This window comes from Callospermophilus lateralis, chromosome 9 (genome assembly GCF_048772815.1).
Source record: "Callospermophilus lateralis isolate mCalLat2 chromosome 9, mCalLat2.hap1, whole genome shotgun sequence".
NCBI classification, from domain to species: domain Eukaryota; kingdom Metazoa; phylum Chordata; class Mammalia; order Rodentia; family Sciuridae; genus Callospermophilus; species Callospermophilus lateralis.
In genome coordinates, this window is record NC_135313.1 from 119,620,049 (window position 1) to 119,632,161 (window position 12,113).

Sequence of the window (12,113 nt, forward strand, 5' to 3'; positions counted from 1 at the left end):
AAGGCAGGCTGAGGTTGTAGCTAGGTGATAGAGTACTTGCCAAGCACATGTGAGGCACTGGGTTCGATCCTCACTATCGAATAAAAATAAATAAATAAAACAAAGGTATTATGTCCATCTGCAACCAATTTAAAAAAAAAATAAAAGTTTTTCAGAATGTTAAATTTCCCTGCCTCGATAAGCATTTATAATTTCTAAAAATTGATTGGTAATGATAAGTGATGTCTGGATGACTACTATTTAGTACTCAGAAGTACCAGGAGATGGAGTTGAATTTGTTATAAAATCTAGAAATTTATTTTAAACTTCATACCTAATATGAATATGTTTCCTCATAATCTTTTTCTCCCAAAGGCAATCCACTTTCTCCAACTATACATTTATAATATTATTACTCCTAATTTTTTAATAAAAACACATAGAAAAGGACGCATAGTATATCTAACAGTTGCTTCATCTGTCTCCAAATTCAATCCTTCTGTATGATTTTCAAACTGCTAATTTACATAATCAATAAATCCAAATACCAATAAATATTACTCTAAAAGAATACATTAAAACAATGGGTAAAGAAGATATATAGATGTATATATGAATATGTACTTACACACACAACATGAGTTAGCACATTCCCACTACATCATAATAAGATGAACAAATATACACAAACATACACATATGCGAAACAAGATAAAGCAAGGTAATACCTGTTCAAATGTAAGCAGCACTGAATTGTACATACAAATTCTTATTTCACTAAAGGAAATGTAATAAAGACCTTGCTGACAGTACTATACCTAGTTTTCAGTCTCAGTACTTAAAAGTAATATAAAGATGTGGAATGATATTTAAAGTAAAGTTGAAAAGAACAGGAAAAGGTTTTAAAACAACACATGAAGAAAAGGATGGGCTAATCTGCGATAAATTTAAGGGCCATGAAATATCATGTAAAATATATACAGAACCATAATGGCTAATTTTTAAAAAGTGCACTGTAATCAGATGGAATTCTTCCTAAAATCAAAGTTTAAAAAATACTTTCTAAAAATACTACAAAATAATGCAGTAAAAGAGGTGATAGTGCTTCCTTCCTTGTACTGCAAAGAGAAATTCTCAATTATGTAGACTAAGAAAATCTCTGTTTAAAGGCAGGGATGAATTACAAGACCTCTGAAATGAAGTACATCTCAGTTTTTAGTTTTCTAGTGAAGGAACATATTCACTGAAAGAAGTTCAGCTGACTCTACAGAAAAAATCAGAACTAGGAGAACTACAACATTGTGTAAGACAAATGATTTTATAACAAAAGCTAAGCAACTATCCAAAATATTTTTTATATTACAATTATCCTGCATCAAATTGAACAGAGATAAGTGAAACATTATTGGAATCACCTGAGGAGCTTTTCCTACTACACAGTGACTTGTCTCTGTATTCCTTCCAGAATTGGCAAGTGTGCAGGGGGCAGAGAGATGCTTGAGATGGTTGATGACTATGTATGTATTATGTGAGGAATACCCATAATATAATGGGGGAAACTCCCTAGGTGATCAATACATCATTGACTGTCTAGCATTTACTGGGGAATTGTGTTTGAACAAAGTGGAATGCTAATTACAGCTTGGAAATAACTTTGTCACATAGATTAATTACCTGAAATATAATTTTATCTGTATAAACAGGGGAATCAACTAAGGTGCCCTATAACAAATTGGTATTTCTTGCATATTTAAGAGAGTGAAGGAAAAATATTAAAATTTTATGAAAAGTTAGATTTAGGTTAAGAATAATAAAAAAAACTTTTGTATGTTCCAACATATAAAATAGAAAAGCTTAAAATTCAATTGTACAAAAAAAGTTCCTACATCCTATCCACTCTACTAAAAGGCTTTCATAATAACCAAAGGTACTGCCACAAAAGATTATTAAAAACATTTAAAATACAATTTTATATAATTTTTATTTATACTTTAGAATTTAAACAACTTGCTGGGAACATCCTTTGCGAGGCACCACAGTCTTTTTATTTGAAACTATTGAAACTTCAAGACAGGCTCACTATTTTTTTTTTTTCAAGAGCAAGCAACAAATGTTAGCTGAAAATAGCCAACTTAATGATTATCTGTGACAAAGACTTCATTATGTGAGCCTAAATAGCCTCCCCATCTCTGCCTCTCCTGTGGAGGAGGGGGTCTTTGTGTGCTTTTCTGTGATGGTTCCACTGAATTCATTACAATAGAGATGGACATTTGATATTCATAACGATCCAACATCTGAGCAATCTTCTTTCGAGACACACCATGTTTATTCCTCTTTTCTAATTCTTCAGGATCAAATTTCCACCAAGTTTCAGGTTCATGAAACTCTACTCTGTATCCTTTTCCTATTGCCATATCTTGCGTATGGAGGTGCGGCTCTTTACCCTTATCCTGACGGCTGGCCATTTATTCTCTTCAGCTTTCTGCTTTGTGGCCGTGTCTCGGCGTTTCTTTCACCTTCATAAAGAATCCAAGAGAAAACTGGAAACAATCGGGATACTGCAGCTATCATTGATGCCAAAGGACATAATTGTCCTCAGGAGGACAAAACCCCAAGAACAGAGTTGTTGAAACCTGTGTGCGATAGACTAAATGTTATTGAATCCATTGGTTCGCAAGTTTTACAGGATGGAAACCCTTCATTAGTATCCAGAGATGATGAGATATATAGCACAAGTAAGGCATTTATAGGATCCATTTACAAAACCCCTGAGAAAAGGAAATGTAATGAAAAGAGGAATAAGGCAGATATTCTGAGTGGTATAAATGACAAGAGAAGACTAGAGGAGAAACAGAAGTTTAACTCCAAAAAATCAGAGATTGACACAGAACTAACCCAATTTTACAAAGAAATTGAAGAACTTGAAAATGAAAAAGATGACTTGGAAGTCAGTTGTAAGGAAGTTGAAACTTCTCAGGAACAACTTTTTCAGTATTACCAGGGCCATAAAAATGATGTCTTAAAATCTGATGAAGAAAATAAAGATCTTAAGAATGCTCTTGAGTTGCCTTGTGGTTATCAGCAGTACTTGGGGAATGAGGCAGGCAAATATACCTGTGATGGACAAGTAATTCCTGCATTTTGTGATATTTCATTTGCTTCCTTCAGGCCTGAATGGCAATCAACACATCCTTTTATAGTACCCCATGGTCCTCCTCTTCCCAGTTTTAACTATCACTTTAATATTCAACAGTTCAATGTTCCTCCAAATCTACCACCAAATGTTTTCCATGCCCAAGATGACTCTCATATGCGAAATGGGCATGATGTACATAATTGTCATGTTAACTGGAGTTGTTTGACTTTTGATCAGAACAATGAGTATACTGACTGTAGTGAGAATAACAGTAGTGTTCACTCTGGAAATGGCTGCAGTGTGCAAGATGGATATGTGAGTAACAGTTTCTATGAAATCAGGGAAGGATGCTGGAAAGATCCTTCTATGGACAGACATAGTGGAATGGACAGGTTTGTGAACCAGCAATTTCAAGATGAAAAGTTAAATAAATTGCAGAAGTTACTGATTCTTTTAAGGGGTCTGCCTGGTTCTGGGAAAACAACATTGTCTCGAATTCTGCTTGGTCAGAGTCGTGATGGCATTGTATTCAGCACTGATGACTATTTTCACCATCAAGATGGGTACAGGTATAATGTTAATCAACTTGGTGATGCCCATAACTGGAACCAGAACAGAGCAAAACAAGCTATTGATCAGGGAAGATCTCCAGTTATAATAGACAACACTAATACCCAAGCTTGGGAAATAAAAGGCTTTAAAAGGTTAATTTGAAGGTGGTTAAGATGCCTTCATGACGGAGGAAAAATTGCATGATTGGTGACACCATAAGCAAAAATCACTGGTGACACCATCAGCAACGATATGCCAGCATTACCACAATTTGCTGTCCCAAACGATAGTTACATAACCTAGGCAAGTTCTGTAAGCAGTTCAAAGTGGAGGAATCTATCAATCTGCCCGTCTCCTCCCAAAGTCCGTTTCCTCCCAAAGTAAGTTGACTCCTTGATTGAGCATACTTGTTGAGTTATATTCATTGGGATGAAGATAGGAATTCTGGCAATGATGCTAAAAAGACATTATCCTGAAAAGAATTATTAAATATAATGAAAAGGAAAGGTGAAAGTAAACAAACAGATCTGTTAACCTCCTTAAAAAACAATCCTGAACAGCTGTTTACCTGATTTAAATTAGTAAACAAGCAGATCTGTTAACACCTTTAAAAACAATCCTTAACAGCTGTTTACCTAATTTAAATTAATCCATTTAAATCACGTGAATAAAAAAAATAATTCGGATCCATATTCTCATGAGTGTTCCTCATATATGAAATATGGACATACACACACACAGACATAAAACACAAAACACAAATGTGCAAACAAATGTACAACACATAAAATAATAATAAAGGCCTTGTAGCTTTACCTAGGTGAAATCTCCATTGCAATGTTTAAAAACTCCACAGTCAAAAAATAAAACTGATCAGAAAAACATTAACCTAGGTTTGTATGAGCTCAAAAAATAAAAATAGAGCCTTATGATCTGGAAAAATGCAATAATAAAATAGATACTGAAAAAAGAATCCTGGTTAATCATGGTTGCAGATGTAAGAATGGCCAAGCTGGAGTTCTTGATATCAGCTGTTATGGATTTGAGTCAAATCATCTTCTTTTCGATCTGTAGAAATCGTTTTAGTTAGTCTTTCTGGAATCCAAATCCGTTGCTGTTCTCCCTGTGGAAACACACAGACAGAGCCCCGACTCCAGACAATCACTGGGTCAGGACCTTTCCATTGTCCTGTTAGAATATCTTTCCAAAGAACTTTAGGCTTATGCACATTTTTTGGATACATATGCCTTTCCGCAGCACTAAGTCCTGATGAATCCAAATTTAAAAAGTTTAGAGTAAAAAGCCTTATTTTAAGTTTATCTTTGGGGGATATATACCCCTTTCCAATTCCCTCTTTTTGCTTTAATAAGTACATTTTAATAGTTTGATGAGCTCTTTCAACTATGCCTTGTCCCTGTGGATTGTATGGGATTCCTGTTATATGAGTAATACCAAATGATGAGCAAAATTGTTTAAAAGAGGTACAGGTATAGCCAGGACCGTTATCAGTTTTTAACTGTTTAGGAACGCCCACAGTGGCAAAATTTTGTAAGCAACGAGCTACAACATCTTTACTTTTTTCTCCGGCATGAAGGGAGTCCATCAAAAATCCAGAAGAAGTATCAACTGTAACATGTAAATATTTTAATTTTCCAAATTCTGGCAAGTGTGTGACGTCCATCTGCCAAATATGGTTAGGTATCAGTCCTCTAGGATTGACTCCAAGATTAACTTGTGGTAATAAGGTCACACAATTTTGACATTGTTTTATTATATGTCTGGCTTGTTCCTTATTTATTTTAAAACGCTTTTGTAAAGTATTAGCATTAACATGGAATTTTTTATGAAAATTCGTAGCTTCTTCTAGTGTAGAGAAAATATGTATGTCGTGTGTAGTTTTATCTGCTAAATCATTGCCCAAACTAAGGGCTCCAGGCAATCCTGTATGTGCTCTAATATGTCCTATAAAGAATGGATCTTTTCTGTCACAGATTAGACTTTGTATAGTGGAAAACAAAGAGAAAACAGTAGAAGAAGGGGAAATCCTACCAGCATCTTCAAGAGATACTATAGCATTAACTACATACTGAATATCAGAAAATAAATTAAATACAGAATCTTTAAACATTAAAAAGGTTTGTAAAACTGCATTAAGCTCTACCTTTTGAGCTGATTGTTTGGGTACTAAAAATGTAAAAGTTTGATCAGGGGTAACTACTGCTGCTGTACCATTATTTGACCCATCAGTGAATATATTTGGAGCATTCATGATAGGGGTTTTTCTTGTCATTTTTGGAAAAACTACAGGATGCTTAGACCAAAAAGACAACAAAGGATTATATGGTAAGTGATTATCAAATCAAACATTAGATTTACACATGATTATTGCCCAAGTATTTAACTCATTAGCAAACTCATAAATTTGATCCATAGTATATGGAGTAATAATTTTATTGGGAGAAATTCCAAACACTCCCTTTGCTGCTTTTTTTCCTTTGAGTATTAATTGTTCTACAGCCTCATGATACCTAGTAAGAATAGTGTTAGGAGAATAAGATAAATGTATCCACAATAATGGACCTTCTTGCCAAAATACTCCTGTAGGAATATTTTTTGTTGGTAGTACAATAAATAATAAAGGCAAACTTATATCAATTCTATCCAAATGTATATTTTCCATATATGTTTCAATAATTTTCAATGCCTTTCTTGCTTTGGGAGTTAAAATGCGAGGTGAGTTTGGATCTGATGGACCTTTTAGAATATCAAATAAAGTTCCCAACTCTCCTGTTGGTATGCCTAGATAAGGCTTTATCCAATTTATGTATCCCAATAACTTTTGAAAGTCGTTAAGTGACTTGAGTTGATCTACTCGTATTTGAATTTTTGGTGGACGGACCATGGTTGAGGATAATAGAACTCCTAAATAATTAATTGGAAAATTTAATTGTACTTTATCTATTGCTATCTCTAGATTATAATTTTTTAATAAGTTTGTAAGTGTGGCATAGCATTCCAGCAATATGTTTTTATCTTTATGTGCCAATAATACATCATCCACATAGTGAAATATTTGTAGTTCAGGATTTTGATTTCTAAGTGGCTGGATTGCTTTATTAACATATATTTGACACATAGTTGGACTGTTAGCCATCCCTTGAGGGTGTACTTTCCATTCATATCTCTGATCAGGACCTTCATGATTTAATGCAGGGATAGTAAATGCAAAGCGTGGACTATCCTCGGGATGAATTGGAATTAAAAAAAAAACAATCTTTAATATCTATGGCTAAAACATGCCAGGTTTTTGGCAAAGCAGACAATTGAGGAATCCCTGATTGAGCATGTCCCATAATAACCATCTCATTATTAATGGCTCTTAAATCTTGCAATAATCTCCATTTACCATATTTTTTTTAATGACAAAAATGAAAGTATTATGGGGAGATATGGAAGGTTGTATATGTCCTTCCATTAATTGTTGTTTGACCAGATCATGGGCTACTTGTATCTTTTCTTTAGTCAGGGGCCACTGAGGAACTCACACTGGTCTTTTTGATTTCCAAGTAATTTTTATTGTCTCAGTGGCCCTTTCTGAAAATCCAACCCATGTCTGTCTGTTTCTTGATCTATTTGAATTGGTGCTGCTATATCTTGTCCTTGTTTTTCTAATATTTTTTCTTTCCTAAAACCTTGTCTAGCCCTAGTAGTGGGCACATTAGGATTGATGTTATTTGTTAACGTCAAACCTAATTGATCTAGGTCATCTCGTCCCCATAAATTTGTAGGAAGATGGTCCAATACATATGGCTGTATAGTTCCTTCACAACCTTCAGGATCCTTCCAATCTAATACCATTGCACTTCCATAGGGATTAGTAGCCACTCCTAGGCCTTGAAGCGTTTGAGTGGCTTGTTGTAATGGCCAATGTTTTGGCCATTCCTGAGTAGATATGATGCTAAGGTCTGCACCTGTGTCCAGTAGCCCATTAAAGTCGTGTCCTTGAATATTTAGTTTTAACATTGGGCGAGAATCTAAATTTAAAGACAACATAGCCCAATCTACACCTGTGGAGCCTAATCCCCTGGAACCTCTTTTTACACTATGACTAGGAAATTTATTATGTAGGCTGGGTATTATTAACAACTGTTCTATTCTATCTCCAGGTGAAATTATTGATATACCTCTTGAAGAACTAGCTATAATTTTTATTTCACCTACATAATCGGGATCAATTACCCCAGGACTTATCATAAGTCCTTTTAATGTAGATGAACTACTTCCCAATAATAAGCCTACTGTCCCTTGGGGAAGAGGTCCTTTTATTCCTGAAGGAATGATTTGAACTCCCATCTCTGGAGTTAGTACTGCTCTGGTAGAGGCACAGATGTCCAACCCTGCGCTCCCTCGGATTTGTCTGATGAGGGATTTAATGGACAATGTGTCCTGGGCACTACTCTGATGGTGTTGCTGGGTTACTCCGCTGCCCCGTATATTTGTGGTTGTGGGCCCCGGAGCATTGGGCCCCTTTGTCCGTTTTTTGGCAATGGAGACTGATGCCTTTCTCCACGATATCGTGGGTAAATATCTGGTCCTTGTCCATTTTTTGATAAGGGAGTACCCTCTATGGTAGTTTGAGAACGGCATTCATTAGCCCAATGTCTCCCTCTACGGCATGGTGGGCAAATACCCGGTATTCAATTTCTTTGATACCTGGTTTTGTTAAATCCTCCTCCTATGGGGCAACTCCTTTTAAAATGTCCTGTTTATTCACAATCATAGCATGTTTTTGGCCTGGCATCTAAAGCCTGTTGTACTGCAGCTGCCAAGACTTGCCCTTGTTCATTAATATCTCTACATAATTTAATATATGTGTTTAAATCTTTATGTCTCCATGGTCTAATAACCTCTCTGCAGCAACGATTTGCTTGGTCATAAGCCAGTTGTTTTATTAATGGCATTGCTTGTTCCGTATCCCCAAAAATTTTGGCAGCCGTTTGAATTAGCCTGTCTACAAAGTCAGCGTAAGGTTCATTACCTCTCTGTATTACCTTAGATACCTGACCTTGTAAATCTCCATGTCCTTGTAAAGTCTTCCATGCCCTAACTGCGTCTGCAGCAATTTGTGCATATATAGCAGGATCATATTCAATTTGTTGCTGCTGACCCTCATAAGGTCCTTTCCCTAGCAACATTTCTAGATTTCTTTGATGGTAACCGGCTGCTGCATTTCGCCTAGCTGTCTCTGCACAAAATTCCTCATTGGCAACCTTTCATAAAAATATTGTCCTCCATTTAGCACAGATTTACACATGCTAGCCCAATCTGCTGGCGTCATATCCAAGTTAGTAATGGACTCGACCATGCTTACCGTGAAGGGAGCTTGGGGACCATAGGTTGTTACAGCCTCCTTTAACTGCTTCACTGTTTTAAAATCTAAAGCAAGGTGAATTCGCTGCCCTCCTGCCTGCTCAAGTACAGGGCATGCTAATCTTCGAGGTCCTGTCTCAGGATCCCAATTATCAACTACGGGGTTTGAGGGCCACTCAGCTGTCTCTATCGGTGGGGCTGTTGGTTGAATTAAACCCTCTTGTGATAAAACGGAGTTAGTAACAGCCTCCTGTTGTGGCCTTTTTCCTAACAACCCCTCTTCCTTTAAATTTTCTTCCTCTGTCTGACTAGCTCGAGAGACCTTCTCTTTTGCTTTATCTAAAATGTCTTTCTCCATGTTCTGAACCTCTAACAATTTACTTAACATATTTTCAGTTTGTTTTAATCTACTATAAAGATAACGCAACCCAATAAGATAACACAAAACAAAACCGAAACTGAATGAAACAAAAACGGAATAAAAAATCGTTGTATCAATTTTCTCTTCCTCAGGGCCGACAAACTTCAAACCTTTAGTCAACCATTTTTTCCAGTTTGCCTGAGAAATTTCTAGGGATAGGCAGGTTGAAAGAAAAACAAAATAAATGAAAAGAAGAACACATTGTTTTTTGAAATGGTCACCCATTCTCTCGCCTTCCCTCAGGGGCGAGCAATTTCACTTACCCCCAAGCTTCAGGCGTTCCACGTACGAGCCACCAAATGCCGCATTCTCTGGCTGGGCACAAATCACGAGTCTCCACACAGCTTGTAGATTCAAACAGCAATTCTTTATTCTTGAACTCACACCGGCCGTCTACAAACACTTTCTGGGGAAATCCACGTTCTCTGACCAAATCCACTCTCTGCCCAAATCCACTACTCCTTGGCTTCTGTCTCCCAAATATACTGTCTGATCCTAAGAATCAAGAGGAACTCAGCAGCAGGAAACGCCCTATTCTAAAGGGGAACACCCTAATCTCCCATTATGCTAAACCGCCCTATTCTAAAGGGGAAACACCCTAATCTCCTATTATGCTAAACCAGGAACACCCAAAACATGGCTCCGCCCTGGTCCTTGAGCAAGGTCACCTTACATGCAATGTCCTGCAAAATGTCCTATTTCCATGAGTCCTTCCACTAAAGAAACACGGGGGTACGCTGGCAAGAAAATTGTCATACCTACTTGGCTGATGGCTCCCAGCAGTCATTTGTGTGGTAGTTAGAAGAGATGCCTGGGTCCACCTGGACATGAACTCTAGTGTCATTTCCCTTAGAGACTGAGTTATGTAACTGACTTCAGAGAAGTATTGCCATGAATTTTGTTGGGATTTTAGGAGGCCATGCATGAGAGTCGCCCTTGGAAACTGAGATCTAAGCCAATGGTGGCTTTCCTAAGAGCATTGGGAATTTCAGCCAGGATATAACATGATTTTATTCTTATAGACTTGGCAGCCATAGTTGAGAGTCAAAACACACATGGACCTAACATTGTAGACCTAATGGGCCTGGCTTCAAGTGTCCTTGTGGCCACTCTTTGGGAATCCTTGCCTCTGCGAGTTCTCCAGAGCATTTCTTGAAATGTGCTACCTCAAAATTTAATAGTTGCTGAATGAATTGAAACCCACAGTTTCTCCAACTTCATCCTTGAAAAATGACTAGATAAATACCATGAAATTTTAAAAATTCCCATGACCAGGTGGCACTGGAGAATCTTTGGATGTCCTGTTGTTGATCATGAGTATTCCAGAGAGGGCCTTGATTGACTGGGTTTCATGAAAATGGTGTAGAAAAGAGATGCCAGTATGTTGGAGCCTGCTGAGTAGTGGGCCCAGAGCTGTGGTGTGCAGGTGAGTGATAAAATATCTGTGGTCGGGCCATGTGGATCTGCCATTGACTTCCAAATGGCTGGTGGCTGACATGGTGGAGACAGGAATCACTTATATGTCTGAAACCTCTCCATAAATGGCATCTTGTTATATGGAGATGTTTCAGGGCAATTTTCAGTATCAAGTTGCTATGGTCAAGGGGGCAATCTATGTGGGATAGAAGCCTGGTTGGTACATTCTCCTGCAGACCCTTACCCACCACACGTGACAGATCTCCCTCCAGCACTGTGTCCCAGTTGAACTCCTTGCATTTCGTGAAGCAAATACCAAACTCCCAGTGCAGCAGCAAGAAAGTGCATGAAAAGTGGAGGATGACCTAATGGCTTCACAATCCACATGCGGAGACAATTAGCTTTCAGTGGCCACAGTTTACTTACAAAGAGAGAAGTCAGCACTGCTGCCTCATGTTCTTTGGAAAATAAGAAACAATGTCCTCCAGGTCACATAGATGCAGACGCAGCTTTGATGGTTTCATTAGAATGGAAGCAAAAGCTCCTGACAACAACATATATGTCAAGTGCCCATCCTCAGAGGCAGTTTCTCAAAAAGTCTTTATGCCCGCAGAGCTCCACGTTTGTGGAGTGTTTACCTTTTAGACCTGGACACAAGAAATCACCACTGACTCCAATTAAAATCAAATTAAAACAAGCTTATTATTTCCACCACCCTGGTGCCTCTCCCTCCCAAAATGGCGGAAACAAGAGAGAAACCCCACCTTTCTTACAGCCCAGCTTTATAGCCCAGAAAGTTACACAAAAGGGGGGTTACAGATAACAGAACTCTGACAAGCATCACACTAATGGTAGTTTACATTTTTTTTTTTTTTTTGCTGGCACAAACATCAGAATTTATGGGGACCATTAGAGCCTCAGAGAGTGTCATCTGACCAGGGAAGGCCAATATTTATGAGGTGTCAACAAAGTTTCAGAGAGGGCTGTTATCTGGTCAGAGAGTCAGCCATGGGTGAGTTCAAGGCACGGGCAGGCATTCCAAACAGGTTCGGAATTTGCTGTAATTTCTAGTTTAGAAAAATTATCCTTTCTTGGCTTTGTGGCAAGATGGCTCCAAACTTTAATAAAACATCAGGTTGGGTCTATCATTCCCCCCTTTTCTAATGTGTCCCTTTCATATCTTTCATACTGTAGGTGAAGAGCACTGAGGGAATTTTATTCTCTGAGGTAACAGTCTCT

The 12,113-nt window shown here is 37.6% G+C and overlaps 1 pseudogene; it reads left to right on the plus strand.

Annotated features, from left to right (window-relative positions):
* LOC143642160 (NEDD4-binding protein 2-like 2 pseudogene) overlaps nucleotides 1-3,829 on the plus strand; it is a 60,613-nt pseudogene extending 56,784 nt beyond the window's left edge.
* The last annotated feature ends 8,284 nt before the right edge of the window (nucleotides 3,830-12,113 follow it).